Source organism: Netta rufina, assembly GCF_964035555.1.
Source record: "Netta rufina genome assembly, chromosome: 2".
Lineage (NCBI taxonomy): Eukaryota > Metazoa > Chordata > Aves > Anseriformes > Anatidae > Netta > Netta rufina.
This window is the reverse complement of record NC_140124.1, coordinates 66,316,508-66,341,908: the sequence shown is the minus strand read 5'-3', so window position 1 is coordinate 66,341,908 and position 25,401 is coordinate 66,316,508. Positions and strand designations below refer to the sequence as shown.

The 25,401-nt window shown below is 42.4% G+C and overlaps 1 long non-coding RNA gene across 1 annotated transcript in view; it reads left to right on the top strand.

The window, feature by feature from the left end:
• Positions 1–25,401, top strand: part of LOC311207131 — a 179,912-nt gene that overhangs the window by 49,376 nt on the left and 105,135 nt on the right. The window contains exon 2 of the long non-coding RNA XR_014618251.1: positions 24,723–24,839. This is a non-coding gene — a long non-coding RNA (uncharacterized lncRNA). The remainder of the gene's footprint in view (positions 1–24,722; positions 24,840–25,401) is intronic.

Genomic DNA, 25,401 nt, shown 5'->3' with positions numbered 1-25,401 from the left:
GTTATTCCAGTATAGGCTAAATGCTGATATAAAGGCATATGGGGAGACTGTTTAAAGGCAAATGATAAAGGCAGTTGGTACATAAGCAGTAAAGAGCGCTATTGGGTTGCTATGAAGCTCTTCTCTGTGATCTTGTAAGTACCTGCTGTGGTTCCCATTCCAGTGTGGATGGGTGTGAAATGAAGGAAACCCTAAGCCTGCACCCACACACTGAAGAAGCTGCATTTGTTCATGCATTTGTTCCAAAACCAGGCACAAAAGGGTTGAGTTACAGCCATATCATTTGAAAAGATTTTCACAAAGTCCTATTTGTGTACATTTACTTCTGTCAGTGCTTGAATTGTAGGTCTTGGTTGTCACCTAACGCCCTGGAAGTACAGCTCTTGTTTTACAGGCACTGGAGGAGTGCAGAGATTGTACTGAATGGGAATGGCAGACATGATTTCCATGCTGGCCTGTACATTACAAGGTACGAGGAATCTGGTGGCTTCACAGCACAGATGGGATAATGGTGAAGCTGCTGGAGCTTTTGTCCTCCCTTTGCATTTGTATAGCAACCTCAGACCACCAAACTGCCCTGTTCAGGTGGAAGGGTGCAGCTTTAGAATTTCTCCATGGGTTTGAGAGTGATCACCCAAATGCCTGCTCTTACTGTTCTGGTGATATGCCATTCTGTAATGTGGTTGAATCCCTTTGTTCTCTCAGTACAACCTCACTTTCCTATCAGTGTCCTGAGTTCTGCATGTAACTTAGCTCTCACCATCCCACTTGTGGAGGTATTCTGCCCTTTAGCCTTGCCCACAGATGTTTACTTATCTTCATTTTCAGAGTTGAGCATCAAAGCTCCTTTCTGCCATGCTGAATGGGCAGAAAAAAGGTCTTCTCCACTGCTCTCTCAGACAGGACAAGTCCTCTCATGTAGGTGAATTGGGAAAAGAGTGAAATGATGTTGTCTAGCATTAATTCTATACCTGTCTTGTCACTAACTGATATAACACAGGCTGTTTGTTGGGGCTGTCCCTTCTTTAAAAGGATGCCTTGTGCTTGGATCAAATCAGGTTATTTCTATTACCTTTCTCCTAATGCTATAGTATATTTAACCCTGGTTTTACCTCTTGCTGTATGTAGTCTCACAGGTGATTGCAGTCTTCCAAGTATTTTGGGAATGCTTCACAAGAACCAGTTGTGTAGTGTTTCCCTGCAGAATGTACACACTTTCACAGACACATCTCCCATACTGATTCCCCCCCCACCCCCTGTTTCAGTCATGATGTATTGCAGCAGAAGATGAAAATAGTCTGTCTCTGTGTTGGGAAGGGCAAGAGAATTGTACCCCAGTTCTCCAATTTCTTTTGCTTAGCTAAAAGGGAAAACTTTATTGTAAAATTTATGTAAAATATCCTGTTGAATGTCACAGAGTATTCAGTGGGATTACTGTATCATTGGAGGTCTCTGGGAGAGAAAGGGAAAGCACCCAAGCATGGTCATATTATGGAGTAAAAGCTTTAAAGCATGCTATGAAATGGTGAACAGAGCCTGCAGCACTAACGATGGAAATACGATGGATTTCCATTCCAACCATATGAAAGTTTTTTAGGGGGAGCCGAGCACAGCCCACACTGTCATTTCAGATGATGGCTTGACAAATAGCCATTTTTAGCACCTACTTGAATCTTTTTTTCTAATGCTTTATCCCAGCAGATAAAAGGGGTATTTAAATGTGTTCATAACAACATTTAATTTTGTAGACATAAGCTTGAATTTTATTTCCTCTTTGCAGAGACTCTAAAACAGCAGCTGTGGGATGGTGGTTGGTGTATTTTTTGTTGTGTTGTTTTTTTATGAGAGTACTGTGAACTTCTGTGTGCAGAACAGGAGATGGAGCTGTTTCCTTGCACTAAGCCAATGTATTCTGCAGTTTAGTTAGGCACTAGAAATAGTTGCATGTTGTCCTTGATCCTGTTTTTGTGTTGCCATGATTACATTCCCTCTTTAATTCTTCTCTATCCCTGAAAATAGCCCTTCTCTCTCTCTCTCTCTCTTTTTTTTTTTTTTTTTTTTTTTTTTTACTTTAAGCACAGTAGTAGATTTCAGCACATCAGCATGACATTTTATTCACTATCTGGGTTTGTGATTAAGGGAATCAATAACCAGCAATCCTTTGCTTATTTCACTGGAGTAAGCAGCCCTCAGAGATGACAGCTGCTTGTTTTAATGTGAAAGAAAGGTTATTCGTAGGGCTCACAGTTGTGTGTCCATGTCAGCCAACAGGTAAAAGATGAATTAGTCTTCTGTCTTCTATTTTATTTCTAGTCTTCTGTTCCATAAGGTCATATATTCATTCTCAGGTATTGAAAATAAATGCAACTCTTTCTTTTCCCTGTTTTGGGCTTCCAAATGAAATGAGGCTTAAGGAGTGCTGTATGTGTATGTGCACATGTGTCTGTCAGACTATGGCAATTAACTTTTGAGCCACTGGTCAATTCTAGATGCACTTGGCAGAGGAGCAGAAGTCTTAAAACAAACAATGACACCAAAACCCACAACAATTATATTCCTGCAAATGGCATAGAAATTGACAGCTGGGTAATAGCGAAAAATCCCGTTAATGCTTTTAGAGGGGAAACCATCAGCATTCATCTCTTACCAAACATGCCAAAATCCACTTAGAAATATAAATCTCTTGGGGTACTGAGTTCATTTGTTTTGTTGCTCCTGGACTTCCTAGAATGCTTTTTGTTTGTGTACTTAAGGGGCATTTATTAAATAAATAGATATAAGCTGTAAGGCTCTTCTGGGAGAAAAAAATTGAATTTGATTCAGTGGAGAGTTTCTTTGTTTGCTTGGAAGATGTGTCAAATACAGAAATCATGCTCTCTGCTTCTTGGTTCTCGCAGGAAATAGAATAGGATAAAGAGGAAAATGTCATTCCTAGACCACCTAGAATCAGGAATAAGTGACAAGTAAGAGCAGCTCTTAAAATATAGCTATCCTGTTTCATCTCCATTATTTTGGGAACTGATGCAAACATTCTGAAAGGATTTGGTAGGTTTTCGCTATTCCTTATTTTAAACCACCTGTGGGCTACCTGATCTATGAACAAGACAGCAACTATATCTGGCATGGGTTTATTTTCCTTTTCTCTGTGTCTTTTGGGCTGTACTGTAGGGAACTCATTCCAGTCCCCAGTCATGAAGGTATCTTCTGGCATTTCTACTGTCATTGTAACTGCTGTCCCAAGTCATGTTGCAAATGGTGTCATGTATGCTGTTGCCTGCCCTGAGCCTGCTTTTGCTCAATAGTGGAAAGACCTGCAAGTTTTTGGCATTTTTGATCTGGCCAAAGGAGTTGCTTCAGGTTGGCTGATCTCTCCTGCTAGGAGAGATTAGCCTTGTTATTAAAGGGAGAGTCCTGCCTCCCCTCCATGCAGAGCTGAGCTAGGAGGTAAGAACAGAAGGGTTTAGTGTTTTTCAAAAGGTGTGTTGGAGAACGGAAAACAGAAAATGCCCAGCGGTTGAATGTATTAATCTTTCTGCATTGTGAAATGTATTGTCTTCTTGCTCTTTATTTCTCTTTCCATGTGGTCAGCTAATCTATAGGGTCATAAAATGCTGTGCCATGTTGGATGTGTCTCCTCTTTGCCTCCTGTTGTGTCTGTTCAGCACCATCCTCAAATCTATTTTCTGCCATTAACTTATTCTAGCTACCATACTCCAAACATTTGACAAATGCAACAAAAGTTGTTTACACCTCATCTTGTTTAATAAGAAAGTCTTTTCATATCCTATAAACTTCTGTCTCATTACATTAAAGGCCAAGCTGCAAATATTACTAGACGCTTTCTTATTCAATTTGTAGCAGAGACAAATGTGGTATTTTTTTATGGAGCTTGGCACTATGTAGTTTTTTTTTCCAAAATACTGACATAACTGGATGAATTTTTTTTTTTTGTTAATCCTGAGCCTAAATAACTACCTTTTCGAATGTGTGGTTCATATCCACTTAAAACCAATTTAACCAAAAATGCAGTGCATGTATACAGAATAACTAAAGAGGAAGAGTAGCCCAGGAAACTTCTGGGCCAGAATGTTGGTTTGGGCTGTAGTTTAAAATCTCTGTCAGCTTTCACTGATTTCTTCTCTTTCTTGCATTGTATAGTAAATTTTATTGGGGAGGAACTGTCTAAATTGTTTTCACAGAATCACACAGAATCACAGAATTTCTAGGTTGGAAGAGACCTCAAGATCATCGAGTCCAACCTCCGACCTAACACCAACAAGTCCTCCATTAAACCATATCACTAAGCTCTACATCTAAACGTGTTTTAAAGACCTCCAGGGATGGTGACTCAACCACTTCCCTGGGCAGCCTATTCCAATGCCTCACAACCCTATCGGTAAAGAAGTTCTTCCTAACATCCAACCTAAACCTCATATGGCGCAACTTAAGCCCATTCCCCCTCGTCCAATCACCAGTCATGTGGAGAATAGACCAAACCCCACCTCACTACAGCCTTCTTTAAGGTATCCATAGAGTGCAATAAGGTCGCCTCTGAGCCTCCTCTTCTCCAGGCTGAACAAGCCCAGCTCCCTCAGCCACTCCTCATAGGACTTGTTCTCCAGACCCCTCACCAGCTATGTTGCCCTTCTCTGGACTCGCTTGAGCACCTCGATGTCGTTCTTGTAGCGAGGGGCCTAAAACAGAACACAGTACTCGAGGTGCGGCCTCACCAGAGCTGAGTACAGGGGGACAATCACTTCCCTAGCCCTGCTGGCCACACTGCTTCTTATGCAAGCCAGGATGCAGTTGGCCTTCTTGGCCACCTGAGCACACTGCTGGCTCATAGTCAGCTGACTATCCACCAATACTCCCAGGTCCTTCTCTGCCAGGCAGCTTTCTAACCACTCATCTCCCAGCCTGTAGCTCTGCTTGGGGTTATTGCGCCCCAGGTGAAGGACCCGGCACTTGGCCTCATTTAACTTCATAGAGTTGGCGTCAGCCCATCAGTCCAGCCTATCCAGATCCTCCTGCAGAGCCTTCCTACCCTCGAGCAGATCAACACACGCACCTAACTTGGTGTCATCTGCGAACTTACTGAGGGTGCACTCAATGCCCTCATCTAGATCATCAATGAAGATATTAAAGAGGACCGGCCCCAGCTAAAAACCCTGGGGAACACCACTAGTCACCGGCGTCTAACTGGATTTGACTCCATTCACCACGACTCTTTGGGCCCGGCTATCCAGCCAGTTTCTAACCCAATGAAGCGTATGCCAGTCCAAGCCATGAACAGTCAGTTTCTTGAGGAGAATGCTGTGGGAAACAGTGTCAAAAGCCTTGCTGAAGTCAAGATAGACCACATCCACAGCCTTTCCCTCATCCACTAAGCACGCCACTTTGTCATAGAAGGAGGTCAGGTTCGTCAAGCAGGACCTGCCTTTCATAAACCCATGCTGACTGGGCCTGATCGCCTGCTTGCCCTGTAAGTGCTGTTTGATGACACTCAAGATAATCTGCTCCATGAGCTTCCCTGGCACTGAGGTCAAACTGACAGGCCTGTAGTTTCCCGGGTCTGCCCTCCAGCCCTTCTTGTAGATGGGCATCACGTTTGCTAGCTGCCAGTCTACTGGGACCTCCCCCGATCGCCAGGACTGTTGATAAATGATGGTAAGCGGCTCTTCCACCAGTTCTCTCAGTACCCTTGGGTGGATCCCATCCGGCCCCATTGACTTGCGCACATCCAAGTGCCATAGCAGGTCGCCAACCTTTTTCTCATGGATAGTGAGGGCCACATCCTGCTCCCCGTCCCCTTCCACCAGCTCAGGGTACTGAGTATCCAGAGAACAACCGGTATTGCTGCTAAAGACTGAGGCAAAGAAGGCATTAAGCACCTCAGCCTTTTCCTCATCTTTTGTAACTAGGTTTCCCCCTGCATCCAGTAAAGGCTGGAGATTCTCCTTAGTCCTCCGTTTTGCATTGATATATTTGTAAAAACATTTTTTGTTGTCTTTAACGGCAGTAGCCAGATTGAGCTCCAGATAAGCTTTGGCCTTTCTCGTTTTGTCCCTGCACATTCTTACAACATCCTTATAGTCCTCCCAAGTGGCCTGCCCTTTTTTCTAAAGATTTTAATCCCTCTTTTTTTCTCCTAAGCTCAAGCTGGAACTCTCTGTTGAGCCAGGCCAGTCTTCTTCCCTGCCAGTTCGTCTTTGGGCATGTGGGGACAGACCACTCCTGTGCCATTAAGATTTCCTTCTTGAAGAGCGCCCAGCCTTCCAGGACTCCTCTGCCCTTCAGAACCACCTCCCAAGGGACTCTATCAACCAGCATCCTGATTATCTCAAAGTGAGCCCTCTGGAAGTCCAATATAGCAGTTTTACTGGTCCCCTTCCTGGCCTCGCCAAAAATAGAGAACTCTACCATTTCGTGGTCACTCTGCCCAAGACAGCTTCCGACCACCACATCTCCCACCAGTCCTTCTCTGTTTGTGAAGGTCTAACGGGGCACCTCCCCTTTTAGGCTCAGTAATCAGCTGCTTCAGAAAGCTATCTTCCACGCTCTCCAGAAACCTACTAGATTGCTTTCTCTGTGCTGTGTTGTGTTTCCAGGATTTGTCAGGGAATTTGAAGTCCCCCACGAGAACAAATGCTGGTGATTTCACAACTTCTGCCAGCTGCTTGTAGAACTCCTCATCTGCCTCCTCATCCTGGTTCGGCGGTCTATAACAGATCCCCACCAGGATGCTTGCCGTGTTGGCCTTCCCGCCGATCCTAACCCACAGGGACTCAACCTTGTCATTCCCAGCCTCGAGTTCCACTACAACGAGAGATTCTCTAATATAGAGAGCCACACCACCACCCCTTCTGTGCTGCCTGTCTCTTCTGAAGAGCCTATAGCCAGTCATTACCGCACTCCAGTCATGAGAGTGGTCCCACCACATCTCCGTGATGGCAACCAAGTCGTAGCCTGCCTGCTGCATGATGGCTTCCAGCTCCTCCTGTTTGTTACCCATGCTGCGTGCATTAGTGTAGATGCATTTCAGCTGGGCCATTTCCTTCTCTCCCAGCCTTGCCATTGTTGTCTCTCCCAGCCTGGCACAGCTCTAACAATCCTTGTTTCAGCCCCGTTCCTCTCCTACCTAGTTTAAAGCCCTCTCAATGAGCCCTGCCAGCTCCTGGCCCAGGATCCTTTTTCCCCTTAGAGATAGGGACCCATCTGTGGCCATCAGGCCGGGTGCCAAGTAAATCGCCCCATGGTCAAAAAAACACAAAATTTCTGTGTTGGCACAAGCCTCTGAGCCACCTGGTTATCAAGTGGGCTTTCTGTGTCCTCTCTGTACCCCTCTCTGCCACCATAGGGATGGACGAAAACACCACCTATACTCCCGCTCCCTCCACTAACTGTCCCAGTCCCCTAAAGTCCCGTTTGATAGCCTTCAGGCTTCTCTCTTCAATGTCATCACTGCCAGCCTGGACTATCAAAAGAGGATAATAGTCAGAGGGGTGAACCAGGTTGGGAAGCAACCAATGTCCCTGGCAACGTACCTGACCCTGGCCCCAGGGAGGCAGCAAACTTCCTTACGGGTAGGGTCAGGCCGACAACTTGGGCCCTCTGTTCCCTTATATATATAAAGGAGCCTGGCTTACTTGCTCTCCTGTTTGGTGGAGATACACTTCCTTACAGGAACTCATTGGGTGCCTGCAGATTGCTGTCCAATCCTCACACCTTACTGTAACACAAGGCAGTGTACGGCGGACCTGGCTTAGCTCCTTCCATGCTTACTCTGGTACAAATATGGGGGGCATTGCCCTGCTTCTGTCAGCAACATCTGGGGCTCCATCTCCACCCTGCTCCTGCTGCTCAGCTCCTGCTGCCCCCAGCTGGCCTGGCTGTGGCAGGGCTCCTCCAGGTTGATGTGCACAGTACAGGCTTACTGCCCAAGATCACTGCTTACTCCAATTTCACAGCATTTTTGAGGTTGTATTTTCTAACAGATGGGCTAAAGATAGCGTACTAAATCTATACAGATATGGCTCTTGGCATTTACCATGAGTTTGAGGGGTAGTTGTTTTATTTTACCCATTTGCCTTGAGTTCATGAGACATTAACTTGGGATGCAATGCTTAAAATATGGGTCCTTTAAAAATAAAGAAGAACAACATCAAAAACCAATATCCTAAATCTGTTTGAGCAGAGGAGCATGAGTAGTTTCAGCATTATGTGAGTTAATTTAGTTAACTGGGAAGAATTTTTGAATGGTGTGTATGTTTTCTTGCAAATTCAGTGGATTTTACATAATAAGAGCAGAGTACAAGCCATATTATTCCTAAGAAGTATTTTCAGTCTGTTATAAATTCTGAGTCAATTTAGCTTTATAAGATTTATTTATGGGGTCAATTAAAGGCAAGTAAACAGCACTGGGTGCACAGGGAGTCTGGGCTCCTCCAACACACACACATGTTACATCAGGCAGCTGTTTTTTATGCTCCTAGGCTAATACATATTCATTACTGCTTCTAGAAAAGGCAGGGTTATTATAATTAGTTCCCGGAATCCGAACCCTCCCACTGGCGCATGTGTATCAGTCTCCGGTGGTCCCTCTGGGGGTCTCTCATGCTGAAGGCTCATAGTCTTCCTCCCAGGCTTTTTCCTTGTCCTTCTCCTTTGTCCATCTGGGCCAGATATCAGAGACTCGCGCAGCGTCCCGTGCAAGCTTTGTCTTTTAGTTGTCCTTCAGCTTTCCCCTTCTCCTTAATCTCTTGGCTGGATATCAGAGACTTCGTAGTGCCCCATGCAATAGTCACAATAGTTAGCAGTTATTCTGAACCTCCCCCCAGATATCAGAGGCTCAGGGTTTACCCTTCAAGCCTTCTATTGACACGAATTACTGAAACATTCCTTACATGTCCTTGCTTTTACAAGTAAAGAGGCTGACAAACAATTACTTTCTGGAAAAAATCACCAGGTATTTGAAAGTGCTCTGACATGCTTAATTCATGATAATGGATGAAATATTAACAAGTGAAGTCATATGAAATCATAACAAGTGAAGTTGAGGCAATCAGCTCCGGGGCAGATGTGTTCTGCATCAGAGCAGGGAATCAAGGTGGGCGAGGATGTTTTTTTGGCATTGAGGCCACTTGAGGCAGCTGAAGGAGCCACTAGGACCTGCAGCCATCACTGGAGGGAGTTTGAGGTGTGGGTGGAGCCAGCAGCACCTCTTCCTCTACTGTTCAAAGGCAGCCCCCTAGGGAGCATGAGCGACCAGGACAGGCAAACAGGGTGTGGCACAGCAGTAGTGTGTGGCATGGCAGTTAGGGTGTGGTACAGCAGCTTGCGCAACAGGATAGGGAAACGGTGTGGTGCAACAGTAAGGGTGTGGTGCAGCACTTTGCGCAGCAGTTCACGCAGGCATTGCGAGCAGGGAGGGTGCCCTCACTGCTCTTTTACAGAGGTCTTTCCCAACAGTACTTTTAACATAACTCATGAAGAGCCCAGCCATGGTATCCACCAGGCAGAAAAACATGGCCTCTGCATCTCTGCAGCCTCTCCAGCCACAGTCACGGATGTGGCTACTCAGACGGAGGGCTTGGGGAAACACACTGCCATTCAGGTCTTGGGTTGCAGGGTGTGCCTGAGTCTTCTGTCAGTATCCGACAGCAGCAGCTAGGGGTATGCCTGTGGGAGGTGTGCCCAGGTTGAAGAGCTGCTCTGCTAGGTAGCTTGGCTTCGGGAGGAGGTGAGCAGGCTCAGGAGCATCAGGGAGTCAGAGAGGGAATCTGGCTGGTGGAGGTGTATTCTGCCCTCTCTGAGACAGACTCATGAGCCTGCCACGACACAAGTGTCTCCTGCTACACAAAAGACAAAAGTTCCCGCATTCTGCCAGGCAGCAGGAGGAGACCTCGCCCAAGGCGGGGAATGGAAGCAGGTTTCTGCTCAAGGTGCTGGGTGAACCTTGTACCTGCCCACCTCACCTTCCCATCTATCCTTATATAAGAGGTATGAAGCTCTAGAACACAACAGTTAAAACGATGAAGTAGATGAAAGCCCATCCCAGTTGGAGCGGGTGCCTAAGGAAAGGCATCCTACGCCCCCATATCGCTAAATCTTCTGTCAAGAAAGAAAGAAGGGTCATCATCATGGGGGACTCCCTTCTGAAAGGGACAGAGAGCCCAATATGCCATCTGGACCCAACCGACAGGGAAGTCTGTTGCCTCCCTGGGGCTCAGGTGAGAGATATTGCTAGGAAAGTCACTTGCCTGGTATGGCCCAACAACTACCCACTAGTGGTTTTTCAGGCTGGTAATGACAAAATAGCAAGGAGAAGTCCGAGAGTGATCAAAAGGTACTTTGGGGCAACTACTTAAAGGATCAGGGGCACAGGTTGTGTTTGCCTCTGTCCTTCCAATAGGGGGGATCGATGCTGACAAGGAGACTCATCATATTAATATGTGGCTTTGGGGCTGGTGCAACCGGCAGAACTTTGGGTTTGTTAATCATGGTAAGGTCTACATGACACTGGGCCTGCTGGCACCAGATGGGAACCACTCAGAGGGGGAAAAGGATTTTTGCTCAGGAGTTAGCAGGGCTGATAGATAGGGCTTTAAACTAGAGTCAAAGGGGGAAAAGGATAAAACCAGGCCCACCGGTGATAAGCTAAGGGATGGTGCGCTAAAATCAGATAGACTGTGTGCCAGTGAGGTCCTTCAGTTGGCTGCACAAGATGCTGCATGCAGTGAGGTGCATTTGAAGTGCTTCTACACAAACACACACAGTATGAAGAATAAATATGAGGAATAAAATGGGTGAGCTAGAAGTCTTGGCCCTGTCCCACAGCTACGATATCATTGGCATAAGCAAAACCTGGTGCGATGAGTCCTGTGGCTGGTGTGCTGCAATAGATGGTTACGGGCTAGTCAGAAGGGAAGACCTATGAGGAGCAGCTGAGGTCACTTGACCTGTTCAGCCTGGAGAAGAGGAGGCTGAGGGGTTACCTCATCGTGGTCTACAACTTCCTCGCGAGGGGGAGTGGAGAGGCAAGTGACCTATTCTCTGTAAACACCAGTGATAGGACCCGTGGGAATGGTGTTAAGCTGAGGCAGGGGAAGTTTAGGCTGGACATAAGGAAGAGGTTCTTCACTGAGAGGGTGGTTGCATGCTGGAACAGGCTCTCCAGGGTAGCAGTCACTGCACCAAGTCTGTTGGAGTTTAAGAAGCATTTGAGTGTGCACTTAGTCACATGTTCTGAATTTTTGGGTGGTGCCAGGAGTTGGACTCGATGATCCTTATGGGTCCCTTCCAACTCAGGATATTCTATGATTCTACGATATAGTAAAGAATAGAATGTGTACTTTCAGACATTTTTAGGTTACTTTTCCTATTTCTGGATTTGTAGGGGGAAAGAATACTTCTGCTAGCCAGAACAGTTGAGATCTTTTTGATCATCCATGTTGCCAAGAGTGAAGGTATCCAGTGTTCCTGCCTGCTCTGCAAATGAAAGAAAATGTTTGGTTAAGAACAGAGTTCCCTCACCTGCTGCTACCATACTCTCTAGAAGCAGAGATACATTAGAAACTGTCCAGACTCTGATGGTAGACACAGGAAAGGTGAAAGAGGCAGATATTTATGTGTTCTGGAAGAAGAGGACAGAAAATGCTTCCAGGTTGATTATACTACAGCTGGGAAGGAAGTTCTTAAAGCTGGCAGATGTGCAAACTGCAAGATTTGGGCTTTCTGTCTCAATTGAGCATGTTTGAGCCAGATTATTATTATTATTACTATTATTATTATTATTATTTTATTTATTTGATTTTTGTTTTTGTTTTTGTTTTGTCACACTTCTGGTTTGGCAAATTCCTCATTTCTCAAGATGTCTGAACTGGATGCCATGGGTATTAATGATGGACAGAAGGTGTAGTTGTGCTAAAGAAGTAATAGTCTTTCTCCAATCACAGAGATAAAGACTCTCCAAGAGTCTTTATCTGAAGTAAATTTTCTTTTTTTTTTTTTTTTTTTTTTTTTTTTTTTTTTTTGTCTTCCCTGACATGAATTTTCTGGCAGATATGTCTGGCTAAAGCACAAAACTTTTATGTTTTATTACTTATGGTCTAATGTGGACAAAAAAAGTGTGACTTAGGTGGTGCAAATTCCCTTGCCTCATGGTCTCAGCCTAAATAGTTTCCCACAGAAGTTTGGGTATAGGTATGTTTTCTTGATTCTTTATAGCAGGACAATTTGTCTTCATGTATGATGTTATGTCTACCACCAGGGCAAACATAATAGCCTTTAATCAGGGACCTAACCACAGTCAAATATGAAAATTGTTTTGAGCCACTCCTTGAAACAAAGTGATTTTTTGAAGTCTAGAACTCAAATATGGCCAAAAAAGAAAAACTTAGAGCTGTGTAACTGAACTGAAAAAGTGTAAGGTTGCCCCTGACTACAATGTTCATTTGTCCTGACTAGTGGGGAACCAAGTGGTCTTTCAAGTTTGAATGTGCCTGTCTGTAGCATAAATCAAATTTATTTTTCTTACCTTCTTCTCAGCAACTCCCTGCTATTAAACACTTTCATGATGTGAACATACTGGCACACAGTGAGCAAATTACTTCTTAGTTTTCATTTTGTTAAACTGAGTAGATTAAGCTTCTTAATCAACAAAGCACTTCTGCAGGCCTCTTCTGCTCTGTTCCATGTTTCCATAGTTTTCTCCAGTGTGGACAATGAACTTGGACAACATAATCTAGTGCTGTGTAGAGGGACAAACCCATATAATATTTTGGTAGTGAAAGAGAGTAAGATAGCAGAATACAGTATTGTATTTCAGTTTATATATTTGAGTCACACTGTTTAGGATAAATGATCTGCTAAAAAATAAACTATACAAAAATGACATTCACTAGATGGATACGTTCTGCAAAATGAAGTCAAGTGTGAACATACAGTGAAAGATGAGGAACAACAGAAGATATATACATAAAAAACAAGGCGCAGCCAATAGGTTTATACGCAAATTTGATTTTTAATAACCAAATTGGTATTGGTAAGAAGTTTTAGAATGTTCTATAGTGGCCCCTTAAAATTCCAGTGATGCCATTTGGGGTTGTTACTGCCTCCATACTCAAATAAGCAATAATAAAAAATGTTATCTTATTTATGATCTGCGGATTCTAATTCTTAAAGTAAATAGTTTGATACTGTCCTGGTTTCAGTTAGGACAGAGTTAATTTTCCTCCTAGTAGCTGGTAGGGTGCTATGTTTTGGATTAGGGTGAGAAGAGTGCTGATAACATGCTGATGTTTTAATTGTTGCAAAGCAGTGCTTACACCAAGCCAAGGACTTTCAGCTTCTCACTGTCCTGCCAGCAGGCAGGCTGGGGGTGCAGCAAGAGCTGGGAGGGGACAGACTCAGGACAGCTGACCCAAGCTGGCCAAAGGGGTATTCCATCCCGTATGGGGTCATGCTAAACAATATATAGGGGTGGCTAGCCAGGGTGGGGGGGCCAGCTGCTCAGGGTTAGGCTGGGCATTGGTCAGCGGGTGGTGAGCAATTGCATTGTGTATCACTTGTTTCGTACACATTATTACTAGTAGTACTATCATCATCATCATCATCATCATCATCATTATTATTATTATTTTCTTGTCTTAGTGAACTGTCTTTATCTCAACTCACAGGCTTCACTTTTCCATTTCTCTCCCTCATCCCGGAGAGGGAGGGAGGAGGGTGAGCGAACAGCTGTGTGGTGTTTAGCTGCTGGCTGGGCTAAACCACAGCAGATACTTAACATTCTAATCGAAAAAGATAGTGAATTACTGAATTTTTCAAGTAAAAGTGATAGTCTATTTTATTTTATGTATTTATTTATTTGATTTTCTATTTAATTGGATTTGCTGGAAACCCTAGCGGAACAGTATCTAGCTATACCAAGCAGTGAAAAACTTGAGCTAGTATGTATTTTCATGTCATCTGATACCACACCTCAGATTATTTTTTCCTCAAAGTGCCACAGTGAAGGAAGAGGTTACTGTTTGTTTCCAGTTATTAACTCTGCCATATTCAGACAAGGCTGTCACTTGAATCAAACTACTTCCTCAGCAGATTTCTGTACTACTCCCACCTACGCACAAATTAAATTAGGCTGTGCTTCCTCTTGTTAATTATACTTCCTCTCCTTTTTAGATGGAGAGGTCTTTTATGCTTATTATCATGTCTGAGTTCCTACCTACCAAAATTTTGTAAAGTCTGTTTTATAATTGTCTCATTTGTAAGTAAAATAGCTGTTGGTATAGGTCACACTATTCCCTGGATGATAGATATCTTCATGGCTTTTCTTGCTATCTGTCACGACCACAAATATTTCATTAGTTAGTGGTTTCTTCTCTCCCAATTACACAGGTACTGTTGCAGCAAATGAGTACTGCAGGAAATCCACACTCTGTTCTCATAATTCAACACTATAATTTCCTCATCTAAATCTCATACTGTTTTAAAAACAGACAAACATATAAAAACAACCCAAAACCACATACCCACAACCACACCCTTCCCCTGGAAGAAGAAAAAAGATAACCACACCACTACCTAGTGTTCTCAAGCCTGCATTTTATTCTTGGGACTAGCCTAAGAGGTCTTTTCATTGTAGGACGATTTACTGCCTGGTGCTGTAACATAGACTGACGGGCTCTCACAGGGAAAGGTTTTGTGGCGGCAAGGCTTAGGGGAAGTTGAAAGCCCACAGAAAGGGTCCTTCAGGTATGCAGAAAAGGCTGCGTGCACCCTTCACTTTGGCACACGCTAGGTGAACAATGAGAGGGAGAGGCTTTGCAGAATGCGAGGGCTATTCAGTGTCTAAGCTGGATGCAGCCGGCTCAGAAGAGAGCCTTTCGAGGTTTCCTGTTGAACCCAAAATGAGCTACCCTATAGCTGAAAGATTTCTTTAGATGTGGAGTCAGTACACCTCCGGAAAGGGAGGGGCTATAGTCTGCTGGTTAATTATTTTTTTTTTCCCTGGTATACATTAGCATCTCAAATCTAGTTAACAATAATCTGCCTTGAACTTAGAGGTCTCCACTTCCAGCCTGGCTGCAGTGTGTAGCAGTTCTGCCCTTCCTCAGAAGGGTCTTCCTTTCAGTGCTGCAGAACACAAGCCTGGCGTGGATCTCCTTCAGGGATGCAGTCTTACTTGCAAATAAACAGTTGCTCTCCTCTGACACTCTGCAGAAAAAGAGTCTAGTTAAAGTGAAACAAGAGGATGCATTCCTGAGCACACGGTGTTTGAAATTACTTGTGTTCATTAGTGAATGCTCTGTAAAATTGCCTTTTTCCCAATGCAGCTTTTGAATAAGTATTTCCTGTTTCAGTCTCTTCCCCTCCAGCCTAATGAAAAACCTTTAGAGTTGATTCTCTGAAGTCTAAGAAGTGTGTGTGTTTGTTGTGTATGGGATATGTACAGGTCTATGATATGCATCAGTAGGATTTCTGACTTCCAAAGGACTACCTATTTTCGTGAAACCAGTAGGAGTTTATCTTTGGGACAAAATATTCATACCATAGAGCTACTTAAAATTGTCAAGCTAACCCACATGTTTCTACCCATGTTTGTTTCTTACTAGTTGCTCTCTTGCTCCTGAAAGATGCAGGTAATGAAAGCAGACAGAGGAGAGCTACACGGCTGTGCAGGAGAGGAAGGAGCTGCACTGCCTGATGTGAAAAGTACTCAGGCTTAGTGATCTCTACTTTTTTCCCATACAAGTGAGAATTTTAGAAATTAGTAACCACAGTAATTACCTGGGACTTGAAATGGTGTGATGCTAGCTTCTTGAATAGCAATGCCCAGTGCATGGTAGGCAAGGGAGGAAACTTCTACTTTTCTGTTTTTCCATAAAGTGCCAACCATGCAATTGACTTCACACTCTTCTTGCTATACCTGCAGATGCAGAGGGAAACACTGTAGGATTTGTCCTGCAGAAAAGCAAGTTTGCAACTGTCCTGGTTTCAGTTAGAACAGAATTAATTTTCTTCCAGGTAGCTGGTGGAATGCTGTGTTTCAGGTTGTAAACTCTTGTGTTCCTTCCTTCCTCACATTGACCTATTGCCAAAGACACAGCCAATTCTTAATTACGAGTGAAGAAACAAATCCAAACTGCTTGGGTGATGAGCATAGCTGAGCTGTGTTATGTCTCAAGGAACCTGCACTGTCACCAGACATTTCTCTGTCACAATTATTCTAGCTGGAGTTATTCTAATAGCAGATTGACTGTCTCATTAACTTGTTAATTGGTGCATATTTATATTGAAAGGACATATCAGTGTTGCTTTCTGTGGTTTTCCAATGTTCTTAAGTCTTGAATGAAAAATTTAATGCTTTTTCTATAAGATCTTTGATTAGGTTACACTGACTGTGCTAATTAGTGTGATATATGGAGTAATAATTTGTGTCAAGAAGGTGGTTGATATGGAACAATGAAAAACACTGAAAAAAACTGTTGAAATTTGTTGTTTAATGTTATATGATAATCATTAGTGTTGTTTCAAGGGTTAACCAAACGCGGGAAAAGACGTCTTGCCTCACATAAGTTAGTGTCAATCACATTTTTTTTACATTCGGAACCTTGTGGAGGTCAGAGCACGGGCAGAAGAAGAGGGAGCTTGTTGAAGCAGCCCCTGGGGTCTGGAGGAAATCCAGGAACCCAGAGAGTCCGCGCAGGAACAAAAGGTTACTAGAAGAAGAAGAAGGACCATGAGTCTTCATCCCCATGACTCCCAATGAAAAGAAGGGGGAGATGTGGGAGTGTGGCCATAGGGTCGGCAAGCCCCATGGTTGGTGATAACATCAGACTCTTAAGGATGAGGCCATCAGGAATGTAAAGAGTTTAGAGGAAACAAAGAGGAGTGATTCAGGAGACTCCACGCCCTCTTGGGTTGCTTGTTCTCCGGCCCTTGGGGCATGGGGGTTGCTGGGTGTTTGCCACCACCAAGAAACACTGTGCAGAAGCCAAAAGGAGGAGTTGGTGAAAATACTAACTATAATATGAAGGGAGGATAGGTCATACATATGTATAGGCATACTCAGGTTTCTTATGAATATGTAGAAGCAATGTTCTATATATTTAGAAAGTTCGACAGTTGCGCATGCGTGTTGGTACAGCGTAGACTCCTTGCGCACCCAGTGCTGCTTACTTGCCTTTTATAATTATTACTAAATTCAGATTGAGTTGTGTCTTCATTTATAACATTAGTAAAGATTTGAAAGCAAATTCACAGTTTATTGCTTGCACTGTTGTCCTCAAGTCACACAATCAACGTAGGCAATGATGGTCACACATCTGCATCATGCGGGAGCTGTGTAGCAGTTGATACATTCATGTTTGAACTGTAGTACATTTCCTTTTCATGATTCCCTGACACGCCTTTGCTAACAGCATGAGATGAAATCTATTCCTTCAGTTTCTTGCAGCTGTAGACAGTGTGTTTCCACCTGAGAGGTAATCTTTGTGAAGGTGCAGCTAATGGTTTATCTCGGGGCTGTTCATGAATCAAACCTGATCCCCAGACAGCCTGAAGTCTAATGGTACTCTGAGAAAGAGCGTAGTCCAGATCTTGGCTGAGGATGGAAAAAGGTAAAAACCTTATTACAACTATCTATATCGCACCAAAATAATGCACACACAATAAAATGAACAAACAAATAAACAAACACTACCCCGAAAAATATCTACCAAACCAGAAAACCAATGTGTAGAACAATAAGTGAAGACTTTTTTGTAGTGCAATTGCTTAGCTGTACAAAAGTGCCAAATGTATACTAGCATTCACATGCAGAGTAATGTCTCATCTCTGTGTATATCTGATAGTGCTGTTATAAATTCTGAGTCAATTTAGCTTTATAAGGTTTATTTATGGGGTCAATTAAAGGCAAGTAAACAGCACTGGGTGCACAGGGAGTCTGGGCTCCTCCAACACACACACATGTTACATCAGGCAGCTGTTTTTTATGCTCCTAGGCTAATACATATTCATTACTGCTTCTAGAAAAGGCAGGGTTATTATAATTAGTTCCCGGAATCCGAACCCTCCCACTGGCGCATGTGTATCAGTCTCCGGTGGTCCCTCTGGGGGTCTCTCATGCTGAAGGCTCGTAGTCTTCCTCCCAGGCTTTTTCCTTGTCCTTCTCCTTTGTCCATCTGGGCCGGATATCAGAGACTCGTGCAGCGTCCCATGCAAGCTTTGTCTTTTAGTTGTCCTTCAGCTTTCCCCTTCTCCTTAATCTCTTGGCTGGATATCAGAGACTTGCATAGTGCCCCATGCAATAGTCACAATAGTTAGCAGTTATTCTGAACCCCCCCCAGATATCAGAGGCTCAGGGTTTACCCTTCAAGCCTTCTATTGACACGAATTGCTGAAACATTCCTTACAGTGCTGTTTCAAGCTTGCCTTTTGCCTAATATTTCAGCCCAAATACTTCTAGAAGCCTTCAAAAAAAAAACCAACACCTTTTTAATGGGTGGTAATCTATGCTGTTAGGGAAGAGGCTGGAAACATCACACACAAGTTAAAACACATTTATTGTTATGACTTGTGGAAAACAGACTATAACCTCAGAACAGTTATAAAGCAGGTATGTTTATTTGGCCCTGTGCACACACTGGACACAAGGTTCAACCTAACTTGCGTACCAATGGTTAGTGGTAGTGTGCTTATATTAGTTGGACAAATACATATTCATTTCATTTCCCTTAAGTCACTTGTATGTTCATCAGGTCTCCGAAGAATCATTAACATAGGTTCTGTCTCTACTTGTATACGTAGTGGAATCCTTGGGTGGTCAGTCATCTGGCATACTCTGGTGGTCTTTTGTTGAAGGCCAGAAGTCTTCCTCACTGCTTATCTTCTGGCCTTTCCTGTCTCTGACAGACTTCAGCAGTCAAGCCAGTTCTTGCTGGTTCCATTATCTGTGCATAGGGTCTTTTGTTACCTTATCTTTCAGTTGTTAATGTACAATTGTGGTAGCGAAGACCTAGGAATCACCATCCCTGTGTCAGTTAACACTGTATTCAACAGCCAGTTGAAACCACATAGGGCTAATTGTTGTTACCTTTGCTCTTTCCACTGATTTTTTTATGCGCTAATAACACTAACATTGGTTAGTCTTGTGGCTTTTCTGGTGGAATAAAGTAATTGGAAACTGTGATATCACGTTTCTACTTGTATTATGACAGTAACTTGGATCAGCTCTTTGAGGAGATGATGTTTTTTGTTCTCTTCCTTTCCTGCCTTTTTCCTCTCGGTAGCACTCAAAGCCAGAGCCAGGAATGTGGAGAAATAGCTTCTACTCAATAAAAAACAAACAAAGCCAACAATGTGATTAGTGTGCAGGATGATTTCCTGTCAGCATGGAGTGAGAAACAACCTTGTTAGCAGAGAGCTCAGGCTTTCAGGCCAAGGGCCTGCTATCTATCCTGGGTGTTGATAGGCGGAAGATGTGGATAAATGTTGTCCTCCAAAAATGAACAAATATCAGCTTCCGTTTATAAATTCCAGGTTATAACTCTCAACTAAGACAAGAAAACCTGTCACTGGAACAACGTTCACATTATTTAACTGAAGCATAACAATTTGTAATAATTACCAATGACATACTATCCGTGTCAAAATCAGTAAAGTAAGGTGCTTGATTAGTTAAATCACCATGGTAATACTGCAGAATAATAATTCTTGATCTCCACTGGTGTGGGAGTATAGTCACGGAGGTCGACAAGCCCCATGGTTGGCGCTAACATCGAACTCCTGATGATGAAGCCATGAAGAATGTAAACAAGTTAGAAGGAACAATGAAGGGCGATTCAGGAAACACCTTGCTGTCTCAAACTGTTTTTTCTCCAACTATTAAGACATGGAAGTTGCTAAATGTTTGCTGTTGCCAGGCAAAGTTGTTAACTAAACTGGTGGGAAAGTACCACTTGTAGAGCTAATAGTATAAGGGAGCCTGTCCTCAGTAAAGTGGTTGTTGAAGTTATTGATCCTTAAAGAAATCCTGTTGTCTGGATGGTCATTACACCACACATTGGGTATAAATATCACTAGTGTTATAAATGAAGTCTCAACTCAATCTGAATTTTGTAATATTTATAAAACAAATATTTATAAAAGGTATAAAAGGCAAGTAAACAGCGCTGGGTGTGCAGGGAGTCTACGCTCCTCCAACACGCACACAGAAACATCAAACATTCTAAATATACAGAACATTGCTTTACATACTAAACCCAAGTCTGCCTATACATACATACAATCAGGAAAGGTAACAAACAATCCTTTAAGTTCCACGACTTACTAAACTCGAGTACACATATACATATGCACATTCAGAAAAGGTAACAAGCAATCCTTTAAGTTCCATGACTTAACAGTCTCCATTTTCCATTCCTTTTCTTGATTACATACAAGTCTCCATTTTCCGTTCCTTTTGAACAATATGTCTCACTTTAAGTTGTCAGGCAACTCGGTCTTCAGGCCTTATGTATCCCGGTCTTCCCGGATTGAAGAAAAGCATATCCATCTCCTTTTCAAGGCCAATAGGCCTGAGTCAAAAGGCACCTCCAGGTCACCAGGGGGAGTAACAGCAAAAGCCTTTGATAGCAGTAGCGGTGGGGGGCGGGGGTCATGGCACAGCAGTCAGATCAGTAAAGGAGCTCGCAGCTCCCTCACTGTCTGGAAAACCACACACTTGTGATTGTGGCCCCACATGGCTCTTTAAGGCCTCAGAGATTGCTTTCCAGGTGCCGAGCAATCCCACTGCAACCTTGTCATTTTTAGTTGCAGAGTCCCACACCTTGACCTCAGTTTGGTCCCATATTTCAGGCTCATAAACTGTCCAATTGTTAATAAGGCGAATAAGCTGTAAGGTTACCAGGACAGTCTTTGTTCCTAAGGACGTATGATTCCCCATAATGCACAGCTGCTTACCAGCGAGAGGCAGTTGTGTGCGCAGGTCCGCTTCTCTCAGCTTGAGCTTCTCTCCAGCTCAGGTGCACCTGTTTCCAGCAACTTTCTGTAGGAGCTTCTTTGAGTAGTTTGCTGAGTTTGGCCAAACCCATCTTCATGAGGCAATCAATGTGCCTGTTCCCATCCTGGTCTCTGTTTTGCTAGCCTGTTCCTTTTCATTCCTTCTTTCTGCTTCTTTATTGATGACATAGATTTGTTATAAATGAAGTCTCAACTCACTCTGAATTTAGTAACATAAAAGAATATTTATAAAAGGCAAGTAAACAGCGCTGGGTGTGCAGAGAGTCTATGCTCTACCAACACGCACACCCAACCATCGAACTTTCCAAATATATAAAGGACATTGCTGTTACATATTTACAAGAAACCTGAGTACGCCTATATATATGTATATCCTATCCCCACTTCATATTATAATTCTCTTTGTGATGGTCGTTGCAGGTGAAACGCTCACGGTTTCCCCATCACCATTAGCAACCTTTTGTTCCAGACTGTGGAAGCAGCTTCGACTGTCTCCCTCTTCTTCTGCACATGCTCTGCCCATGACAAGGTTCCCAAAAGCAACAAAACGTGATTGCTTTTCCCGCATTTTGTTAACCCTTGAAACCACACTACTAATATTATTATTGTATAACATTAAACAATAAATGTTAACAGTTCTAGCCAGCAACCCCCCCAGCAACTTCTGTGCCTTAACAGAGGGGAACAAGAAACCCCAGACGGCAGGGCGTCGCCTCAATCACCCTTCTTTATTTCCTCTAAACTCTTTACATTCCTAATGACCTCATCGTTAAGAGTCTGATGTTATCACCAACCACGAGGCTTTCTGACCCCCATTGCCACATTCCCAATTCTCCCCCTTCTTTATTAATATCAACCATTTTTCTGACACGAATTACCACTCCATATATAACAACTTCATCACATTGTGTTGCCTTTTTTTTTATCTTGAGGGCAGGTTCCCATCTTATATCCTTCTCTGCACAGCAGTTCTTTTCAAAACAACTTTTCATTGGTCAAACAACTTCGAATGTAACAACAACAGCAAACACCCAGAAACTTCCATGCCTTAATGGCTGGAGAACAAGCAACCCCAGACTGCATGGAGTCTCCTGAATCACCCTTCTTTGTTCCCTCTAAACTCTTTTATATTCCTGATGGCCTCATCGTTAAGAGTCTAATGTTATCATCAACTACGGGGCTTTCCAACCCCCATGGCCACACTCCCACATCTCCCCCTTCTTTATTAATATCAACCATTTTCTCAACACAAATTACCACTCCATATATAACACTAGGGAGCCTTACTGCAGTCAGTGAAGCCTGTAATTGTCATCTAGTGAAGTATTGCTCCTATCTTCAAAGGAGCTGGCATGATCTTGTCAAGATCAGATGTCTTAAATTATGTTACAGTCTTAAAAAAAAATAAATATGATAACAAGATAAAAAACTGTAAAAAACATCTAAAAATATGCTAGCATTATAAAAACACTCACTCAACATTTGTTTAACCACAAACTGAAAATAGCCTTCAGAGTGATACATTAGCTATTCTGCCATGTACTAAAGACAGTGTTCTTACTGCCTTTGGCAAGCAAGGCGATTAAGAATAGTAGTATATTTTGGAGCAATATGACAGTATCTTCAAATCTTGGTAGCGAACATCCTCCTACTAAACATGGAAAAATCAAAACCAGTACATGTATTTTTTAAAAAAAGTTAAATTTTGTAAGGTGTTTGCGTACTAGGTGTGTATTTTCATCAGCTTGTTTCAATTGTAAAATAAGTTTTAATTTTCCTTTGGTTTAGAAAAAAAAATAAAATATCTAGGCATTTACTATGTCAGCAGGTCTTTCATTCCTGGCATAACAAAACATTTTTTTCCTTCTCAGACCCTCACTTTGACATGGGAACTGACAATACTATCTTCCATTGTCTAAAATTGCATGTGCATGTTAGTCAGTGATCATGAAACACTACTTATACTGTAGGACGACTCAGAAGAAGCCCATTTGTGCAACTTTCAATAGGAGGCTCAAATGCTTTTCCTAAAATTTGATGTGGGGAAAAACAACAACAACAACAACAAACAGATCTGTGATTCTGTGATTTACTGTTGAGAACCTGCATATTAAGTATTACTTGTTCTTTGCATTTGTGGGGAGGGTACCTATGAAATAAGCATATCAGAGTATATTATGCAATAATGGTAGCTATAAATCAGATCATGTTAGGTAAGTAATGGTTGGAAGCACCTGGCAATGTGTTGAGAACCAGTTTGTCATGTATCAAACATGTAGCAGTAATTTGTACTACAGACTACTATTGCACTACAGATTTCTTCACTGATACGAAAGTTTTTTGACAGGTGAAGTTCTACCGTTTCCAAAGCAACTAAAGCTGGTTATACCTCCATTTTATGCAGGCATGAGCCTTCAGTGGAGTTATTGCTGGTTCAGATAGTTGAGACAATCTTATTGAAGCCTGAGGTTGTTGGTAAATGTTAACATAGCAACACGTGTATTGGTAGTGAAACCAGTATTGCTACTAGCAATGCATACCATAAATGCTTATTTGATCTAAACAAGAGATAGTTAGGATAAATATTATGGGTATCTGGGAGATTATTGCTAGGTGAATGACTAGTTTGGAAATTAAGGTAAATACCATTGAAATCTAATGGAATCAGTAAAGTATCTAAGTAACTGAAAAAGGTAAATAGAGGTAAGTAAAGGGGCCAATCAGATTAATAAAGGGGCTGTGATTATAGAAGATGGAATAGACATTTATCCAATGAATATGAAGATAACTGTTGATTACGAGTATATTATGGAAATGTATGTTTCTGAATTGTATAAACGTTTGTTGTGTGAGCAAATCAAACAAAGTTAGATTTGGGCAGACATGCCCCTTACTTCCGGTGCCAAATAAAAGCACCTTCATATAATCACTTCGTGGTTATGTGCCTTTGCGAACACTAACAAGGTTTTCACATTCAGTACATGAGAGATTTGATTCATCTCATACTTGCCCCTTCCTTCCGAGTAGCGCAGTCATTTATAGTTTTGAAAAGTGCTGTAAATTATGTAACAGAAGAATTCTATTCTGAGGGAATTTTGCACACATTTACTCACAAGAATAATCCCAGAGAAGTGCTGGGCTGCTTAATCACAGTGGAGAGAAAGTGAAAAAACATTGCTTCCTGTTTCCTCCAAAATGCCATGTGTGAGAAATCATAGTGGCAGAAAAATAACTGCAACAAAATGTTACAATATTTTTGTCAGACATACTGCATTTGTACTGTGTTTATTCTTACTTTAAAATTACATGTATGTAAAACACCTGTGTGAGACAACATTACTTACTGTTTAACATAAGGAATTTGGTAAAGTATATATTTTTTTCTTTTATCTTGCATCTCAAGGCACAAAGAGATCAGAAGGACTAGGGACAGAATGCATGTTCCTTAATTTCTAGTTTCCTAATAATCTATTGTGAGACAGTTATGTTTTACATATGTTATTTGGATTTTGACTTTTCAAAATATTCCATTGCAGGAATATGCTGTGGGAGTTTTGTTTTGGTATTCCGGAAATTTTAAATTTACAGATAATTTTGGAGTTTATTGGTAAAAGTTGGTGACTTTTGATAAGGCATTTCTGATAATATCTAAATTTACTTTTCCCCCCCTACTGACTTAAAATTCGTGTTTCTTCTAGTGTAACCCTGATGCTTTGCCCTGTCAAACAAGGATGAGGTATGAACTTGTATTAAATGAGTGACATGCACCAAGAGGACGAGACCTCTCCGTGGCTAGAATCATTGTTGGTACTCAGGTGGGTGTAACATACACTTTATTTTGTATGTGCCTGCATATGCTGACCCCAAATTACATTCTGATCTGCGTGACTAACCTTTGAAAATGATAGATAATTTAGGAAAGAAGCAGGGGAGGGTGAAGGAGGACAATCCTTCAATTGACATAAACCTGCATTAGACCATTTGTCGTAACTCGTTGATTTCACTACCATGACATCAATTTATCTAGCTGAGCATCTAAGCTGTTTATATAGAGATTACACTGTTTTTAGCAAAGCTGTGATGATTTATGCCTACTTACAAGCTGCCCTCTACAATGTATGCCTTACTGTACTATACACACAAGAACCTGTTTGAAAGAGTTAGAGCTGCTGCTGTACACCTGATGTGTGTCTAAGTAATTGCAGAAAAGTGAGAAACAGCAGGAAAGCCACAACCCAATGTCTCAGTACATAACCTCTTCTCTCTGTCCATAAATATTTTCTCAGCTACATCTCAGACAGCACACCTCTACCTTAACTCAGCCCTCTTTTCCACAAAACTTCTGTTAGATTTTCTCCTTTCCTTGTAATCAATAAT